At 32.9% G+C, this 8,691-nt stretch overlaps 1 pseudogene; it reads right to left on the bottom strand.

Moving 5' to 3' along the window:
* Positions 1–6,479: 6,479 nt before the first annotated feature.
* LOC141490282 (U6 spliceosomal RNA) lies at positions 6,480–6,577 on the bottom strand (annotated as a pseudogene).
* Positions 6,578–8,691: the final 2,114 nt, after the last annotated feature.

Here is an 8,691-nt window from a genome sequence, read left to right as displayed (position 1 = left end):
ACCAAGGTCAAACTTTCTATATGTACCTATGATTCCATCCATATCCACTGTCTCCAGCAGATATTCATCCGTTATCATGACTTCCTTTCCCCTACCATTCTTCTAATCCTCCCTATCTACTGCTTTCCTTTGATGCTGCCTAAAATATTTCTGCATCTTCCCCATCCTTAACAACTGTCACTATATCCTTCCAGTTCACTAGCTAATGTCCTATATTTCTCCTTTCTATCTCCACCAAATTGGGTGAGATAATTTTCTGTATTTTATGCTTTGATTTCCTCTCCTTTCATTATCTTCTAAAGTTTCTGTAATCTGGTTTCTAATCTCATTGTTCAATTTAATCCTTTCTCTAAATGGACAAATCTAATGACCTCTTCTCAGTCCTCATTCTTCTTGAACTCTCATAGTATTTAATAAAATTAATGACTCTCTCTCCTGGATTTTTCCTTCTTGTTGGGTTTTTAGGATACTCTCTTCAATATTTAGGGTATTCTCTCCAATATTTCCTCCTATTTGCCTAACTGCTCTTTATGTCTTATCTGCTTAATTATCACCCATGTCTTGTAGGCTAATGGTGAATCTAACACAAGGCTCTGTCCAAAGTCCTCTGCTCTTCTATCTCTACATTGATTCACTTGGTGATCTCATCAGCTTCCAGGGACCCAATCATTACTCTTTGCAAATGACTTTCATTTCTATATTGACAGTCTTAAGTCTCTGCCTTAGTTTCTAGTCTCATATCAAAAATTGCCTAATAGGTATTTTGAATTGGATAAACTATGGACATCAAAAACTGAACACAGATAAAACAGAGTTTATTCTTTTTTCCCCATACCCAACCTTTTCCTGAACTTTGATATCACTACCTGAAGAATCATCATCTTTGCAATCCTTTATGTTTATAGTCTGCATTATTCTTGACTCTTCACCCATCCCAAATTTCCAATCAATTGCTTGATGTTATTATTTTAATCTCTATAAAATCTCTTGTATATGCCTCCTTCTTTCTATTTACACAACCACCACCCTAGCTCAGGCTCCTATCACACCTTCTTAGACTATTGCAATAGCTTCCTATTTAGTCTTCTTGTCTCAAATCTGTTCTCATTTCAAGTCTGAAGGAGAAAGTGAGGTTGGTGACTTAGCACATCACCCCTTCACTTAAATCTAATTCATGTGCTTGTCATGGCATCACCTCCCTGATTTCATGGTCTTCTTTGAGAATGAAGGAAAAACATTATTATTATTATTATTATTATTATTATTATTATTATTATTATTAGAATCAAATATACATGTCTCTGTCTATCAAAGAAAACCCTTGGACCCTTCATAGCACTCGGTCTTATTACAAAGTTGTCCCTTCATAGACTATTCCCCAGGTGTACTGGGTCATTTCCTCTTCTCCAAACTCAACAGAACCATATGCCATCTCTATGCTTTTTCATGAACTATATCCCCAAATCTAGCTTTCTAATAATCTCTGTTTCTTAAAAATCCTGATTTTCTTGTATTTCTCTCTCTCCTCAAACTGTTATCTCTCAGTCATGTCTAACTCTACATGACCCCATTTGAGGTTTTCCTGGCAGAGATACTGGAATGATTTGCCATTTCCTTCTCTGGTACATTTAAGATGAGGAACTGAAGTGTAACTTGCCCATGTCATGCAATTAATGTCTGGAATTAGATTTGGATTCAGGTCTTACTGACTCCAAGTCCAGCATTCTAACAACTGAGCCATTTAGCTGCTCCCCAAACTATTATGTACTTTTGGGTATTTTCTAGATAGACACATTAAAAACATTTTAATTTAAATTCCTTGAGGACAGATATTGCTTCAGTTTTGTTTTTTAACTACCCAATTTCTTGGCAACCAGATGGTGTGTAGATAGTCTACAGAACCTAAGGTCTGCAGTCAGAGGACCTGAGTTCAAATCCTACCTCAGACATAAACTATCTGAGTGACCATGGACATGTTGTCTAACCCTATTTGCTTTAATTTCCTCATCTCTAAAATGAAATGGAGAAGGAAATGACAAACCACTCCAGTATCTTAACCAAGAAGACCCCAAATGGGGTCATGAAGTGTCAACATGACAGCAATGACTGAACAATGCTTAGTTCAGTGGCTAGCACATAAAAAGTACTTAAAACATTTTTATCTATTGATTAATGAGATTGCAGACTGACCAGATGTGAGAATGAAGTGGTATTTATTGAAGCTTTCACAAAATATTCACTTTACCCTCCAGGACAAATGGAATTCAGTGAATTCTAGTAGTTCCCCCTTACTCTTACTGCCAAATAGGAAAATCAATATTAATTTGCATTCAAGTATTCACTTGAATTTGCAAAAATTCACTTGAATTCACAAGAATTCACAATTCTTCCTAATGTTGAGTGTTATGTCTAAGTATTTTCTAAACACGGTCAGCTAGTTAGTGCAACAGATAGAATGCTAAGTCTGGCAGCCCAAAGACCTGAGTTTGAATCCAGCCTCAGACACTAATTAGCTGAGAGATCCTGACCAAATCACTTAACTTCTGTATGCTTTAATCAATTCACTGGAAAAGAAAGTGGCGAACCACTCTAATTTCAGTGGCAAGAAAACCCCGAATGTAGTCATGAAAAATTGAAAACAATTGAACAACAACAAATTTACCAGTCCCAGAGGACTTCTGCCTAAAATGTTATCTCATATCTTATAAGTGGTCTGGTCTGGTGTTGAGCAAACAATTTATTCTCTCTAAGCTTCAATTTCCCTTCCTATAAAATAACAGTAACATCTGTTTCATAGAATTGGTTACATGGTTCAAATGAGATTACCTTGGTGACATTCTTGGTAGATCCTAAAGTGTCAAAGAGTAGAAAGTTTTTGGATTTAGTCTTGAAGGAGCAGCAATTTAACCAAATCGAGATGGAAGAAGAGGGAAAAATAATGGCATTAGTAGACTTTTGTCATTTTAAATGTATCTTTATTCACGTTTGTATTAACTCTTTTAAAATACATTTTTCTTGAAATCCTTTGTTTCCCAATCACTAAATTTAAAAAAATATTAATATATGTAATGTTTCATAACCCTGGACTCCCCATGTCTTCAAATAGCATATTGGAATATTTTCTTATGTTTCTTCTTTGGGTCCATACTTGTTCTTTATTATTTTGTGAGAATTAGTTTAGATAGTTTTGGGGTTGTTATTATTTCTCTTCACATTATTGCAGTCATTTTATATGAATACATTATATATATATATATGTTATTTTCTAGGATCTATTTACTACCTTCAATATCAGTTAATATAGATCTTTTTGTACTTCTATTTTCATCATGTTTACTACTTACTGCACAGTAATATTCCATTATATTCATTTACTACCTTTAGCCATTCTTCAGTAAATGGATGTCTACTTTTCTTCCAGGTATGTCACCAAAAAATATGATATTATAAATATTCTGATGTATTTGGAGACTTGCTTCTTGTTATGACACCCTTGGGATTGTGTCTAATAGTGGAGTAGCAGAGGAGGAAGAGAAGTGGAAGTGCTAATCAAAGAGCTTGAACACTTTAGTCATTTTATTCACATAATTTCAAAGTGCTTTCCAAAATGATAATAACAATTCACATCTCTACCAGCAACATATTAAAATACCTATCGCTCAACAGCCTTTCCAGCATTAATAATTCCTACTTTTTGTAAGTTAACCAACTACTGAGTGCAGGGTATAAACCACAATGTTATTTTGATCTATTTTTCTCATTATTAGTGATCTATAGAATTCATCCATATTATATAAGTACCTCAAAAATATTGATTAATAACACTTCTACATTACATTAAAATTTGCAAAATTCTTCATATAAATTCTTTCATTTGTGCCTCATAACAAACCTGACAGGTAGGAGCTAGAGTTTTGTTATTAGAATTTTGCAGATAAGGAAGCATACTCAGGGAAGCTCAGTAACTTACCCAGGATCAAATAGCTGATATGTTTCTAAGATAAGAATAAAACACAGCTCTTTAATCTTTTTTTTTTTAATAGCTCAGTAATTTCAATGGTTTGGGAAATCAAGACAGACATCTCTTCCTAATATTACAAATTAGCAATGAGGGCCCTGAGGAGTGAAATTGTCCCTAGTTGCATGGCCAGTATTTATTAGAGATAGATCTTGACTTCAGATCTTCTTGATTTGACTTAATATCCAGGTCTCTAATATTCCGTTAATCTCCTTGAAAGTAGGTATCAGATTTATCTCCTGTAGTATTATTTAACCATGGATTTGTTTAATACCTTTTCACTTTGTCACCAGGTATAATGCCTCTGAGAATGTCTTTTTGGCATGAGGGCACTTGAGGACATTGGCTCAACACAGAGTCAAGGCAGTCACATTTGCTGCATCTGTACCAGTTATTCTAGGAGCTATAACAATGGAATTAATAGCTAAGGTTCAGACTTGTGTCCCAGACAGAATGTTAAAGAATGTCTAGGCCAAGATGAGTAATGGCTGAATATTTCCTGCCTCATATACTCCCCACAGTACTTTTTTGGCATCTATTTTGCCTTGGTTGATAAGTGGTCTTGTTTAATTTGTGCTGGTACTTCTTTATAACTTTGAATAATAGAGTAATAAGTCACTGGTGTGGACACTGCTGGATATACTTAGCCAGGATCTGTGCCTTTTTAATACCTTGATTTCTGTGGTTGACATCATTTATTTTGAAAGATTAAGAAAAATGAGTAGGCAAGTCTTATTGTGATTATCCTTGAACTCATGTCCTTACCTGCAAAAAACAAGTCCCAAGAAGTTAATACTTTGACTAGAAAGTTTAAAAATAAGTTAAAGAGGAAATTGCTCCTCCCTTTACTGTAGTTTTTTAAGTTATCATTTTGTAAGAGAACATTGCTTGCTGAGTGATCTTTGACATATTTATCAGGGATTTAAGGATGAGAGAGAGTAAAAACAATAACATTGTGGATGCCTTTAATTCAATGTAGAGCCTATCCGTATTTGAAATGCTATTAGTAAATAAACAATGGGACATTAATGTAATAAAATATTATAAACAATTAAGATCATCAATTATAAGAAATATAAAGGAATCTGGGAAGACATTAATGAATTGATAGAAACCAAAAAAAGGAGAATCAGAAGCATGAGATACACACTAGAATTGTATGAAAGAAAACTAAAAAGAATGAAGATAAAAGAAATCTAACTCTGACTTAGAGGGAGAGACAAAAAGCATATGATTGAATTCTATGTTTTGAAATTAATTTAGATATACTTGTAAAGGAACTAGAATTGATTATATCAGTGTTTAATGTGGCATTTCCAATGAAAAGATTTAATTATATAAGTGAGTATTTTAATCTGAATACATGATAATTAGTAATAAAATGGAATCATCTATACATATAAATTATTTATAAAAAATTAATAATTCTATTGAATAAAGGATAGAAAATAGATAATTCTAAAGGAAATTAAAATATTTTTGATATTTGAACAAAGCCATAACTCCATAGTTCTCCTTGACTTCTGAAAATAAGGAATCTTAATTTTCACTTCATGATAGCTGTTGCATTGTGAAGAAACTTGTCAGCAAAGATCATGAATAAGAAAAACTTTCTAATCATTGTATAACCAGTTCTCTACAGTGCTACCACAAAGCAGGCAAAGTATAATATTGTTTGAGTCTACAGTTTTAGACAATTGAAGGAATACAAAAAAGAAAGATAAAGAAAACTCTTCAGATTGACTGGAAAAAAATGGAAGCTATGATGAAAGATTAGCATCAGTGGATCAAAGATTTAGAGCTGTAAGGGAATACAGAAGCCATTTAGTCTGATACACTTATTTTAACAGATGAGGAAACTGAGGCTCAGAGATATTTAAGTGACTTGCTCAGAGTCACATAGGTAAGTGAATAGCAAATTTGGGATTTGAACTTTGTTGCTGATTTCAAATTTAGCATAATACCAGACTTGCTGGTATTTGAATACATTAACGCACTAAGTTTTAGAAAGCTTTTTGAGGAGAGGAGAGATTAAAATCAGAAAGACCTTGGGTGAAATCCTAGAATGTCAACCAAGGTCTTTCTGATTTTAAGCTCACCACTTAGCCCACCTCACTATATTGCTGCTCAGATAACTCCTTTGTGCTTCTCCATTTGAGGATTTAATTTAGAAGAAAGGATTAGAAGTTCTCTGCCTACCCAGAAACCAGACTTGTGAAAATTGGTGCAAATCATAGCCAGAAGCATCAGAGTCACAGAGCATCATAGAAGGGTCAATTTCAGGAAGAATTTTTTTTTTTTTACTGAAAAGACTATAGAAAAATTTAATTTCATTTTGTGATTGACAGCATTCAGTTGGAGACATTGAGAAACAAATAGTTTTACAGCTTTAAAGGGTTTAATAAAAATTTTGACCTATTTTTCTGTTTTTCTCATTTTATTTCAGTGACATTTTGTTTTGATAGATCTAGTTCACAAATCTGTATGTGAACCTTGCACAGGGGCCATGCTAATCTTCTCTGTATCATACCAATTTTAGCATATGTGCTGCCAAAGTGTGTAATCTATTTCTTAACAAACATGTATGTATATATATATGTATATATATATATATATATATATATATCTGTGTATCTATCTATCTATTCATATATATACATATATATATACATATATATATATATAGTGTATATATCCTACATTTCCCCCTCAAATGGTTAAGCAAAATTACCTTGCATCTATGATGTTGACTGATCGTATTGGCCACTTTTGTGTTTACTGATTTTTAGCAGGAAAAAAAGAATATGTGCTTTAATTTTTTGCAGTTTGCTTAATCATTGTCCACTGAATGAATGGTGGCATTTATTAAACCCTCATTATGTGCTAGCAAATGGGCTAAGTGTTATGAATGCAAATACAAAATGCAAGATAATTGTGACCAGGAAGGGATATTTTTGGTTCTTGATATTTCATGGGTATGACATATGAATGGAATGGTAAGGGAGTAGATTGACATTTTCTCCAGGAATTTGTTGATTTGATTGATACTCTGAAAGGTAGAGAAAGAAACTCTGTATGTGTATGTGTGTGTGTGTGTGTGTGTGTGTGTGTGTGTGTGTGTGTGTGAGAGAGAGAGAGAGAGAGAGAGAGAGAGAGAGAGAGAGAGAGAGAGAGAAATGAAAGGAATAATGATCACTTCTGTGTAGCCTGGCTGTTGGGTTGGATTAGAAGTGGTGAAGTAGTTTTATTTATCTTATAGTGTCATCTTCATTTAGATTGTTGTAATCTCAGATAATATTATTATTATTTTTGTGCTGTTTTCTTCCCTCAGGTTTCTCTAATTTTTTTTAATATTTGTTTTTTTCTCTAAATTCTTCATAGGAAGGAAGTTTTTATCTGCATCTAGAGAAAGAACTGATAAATGTAGAATATACTGAGAAATAAATATAGAATAATTTAGCACATATAAAAACATATACATTAAATATTTATATGTATAACTATATACAAAATATGCATATATAAATCTTACATATATATGCAAACACAAATACACATATGAATACATAGATTTTATATTTATATGTATTTAAGTACACACATATACCTATATTTGTCTAATAGTACCTATCATTAAGAAGAGGAAAGAAACAGGGGAAAAAAAGAAATTTACCTGACAATTTTGTTGTATATTTGAAAAGAATAGCAAGTTGTGCATAACAAATTTGCAGTTTTATGTAGAATCATCTTTTTATTGTGTTGTGTTATGGAAATGCTTGATTTATTCAAGAAATTAAAAATAAAATAAAATTTAAAAAAAGCTGTTTGGGTTAATATGACTTGTCTATAGAGTAAGGAGAATTATAAAGTGTAAAGAGAGGCCAGATTGTTAAAAACTTTCAGAAAAAAATGTTTCAGTATCGGTTTAAGGGTGTAGTAGAGACTGATCTTATGATCAATATTTTATCAGACTCAGATTTATGGCCTCTTCTTCTCTACTTCTAAGAGTAGTAGAGAGGGAATAATATGGAAGTAGATGTCAGCAGACCTGGATTCTAGTTCTAGCTTTGTTACTAGCTTGCTAGGATTATAGATATGTAACTTTCCCTCAATATATTATCAGTTTCTTCATTTGAATTATAAGGGATTTAGATTTAATGATCTTTGAGGTCCCTTCCAGCTCTAATATTTGTGCTTCTCCATTTGCAAATGAATATGTTGAATATTCTTGCTTTTCATCTCACTTACAGCCTCCAGCTGATTCTGGTACTACCTCCATGTTAGTGAGAAACCTAACTATGCAGAATGAAGGCTTTCAGATTTTGGGGGTTATGGACCCTTTTGGCATCCCAGCAAAGACAAAGGACTTCTCAGAAAAAAAAATGCTTTCAAATATATTAAATAAAATACATTGAATTATGAAGGAAACAATCACATTGAAATAGTTTTCAAAATAAATTTTATAAAAGCAAGTTCATGTACTCTAAGTTAAGAATCTCTGATTTAGTTACTGATTAGATCTGATGATGTTTGCCCTTTATTCCCAAAGAGGACCATGATATTAAGGGTGATGTCATGACAAGCACATGAATTAGATTTAAATGAGGGGGTACTATGCTAAGTCACCAGGTTCACTTTCTCCTCCAGAGTCATCTGGGTCCAGTGACCAGATT

Source organism: Macrotis lagotis, chromosome 5 (assembly GCF_037893015.1).
Source record: "Macrotis lagotis isolate mMagLag1 chromosome 5, bilby.v1.9.chrom.fasta, whole genome shotgun sequence".
Lineage (NCBI taxonomy): Eukaryota > Metazoa > Chordata > Mammalia > Peramelemorphia > Peramelidae > Macrotis > Macrotis lagotis.
Note: the sequence above shows the minus strand (reverse complement) of the source record. Positions and strands in the feature narration are given on the sequence as shown.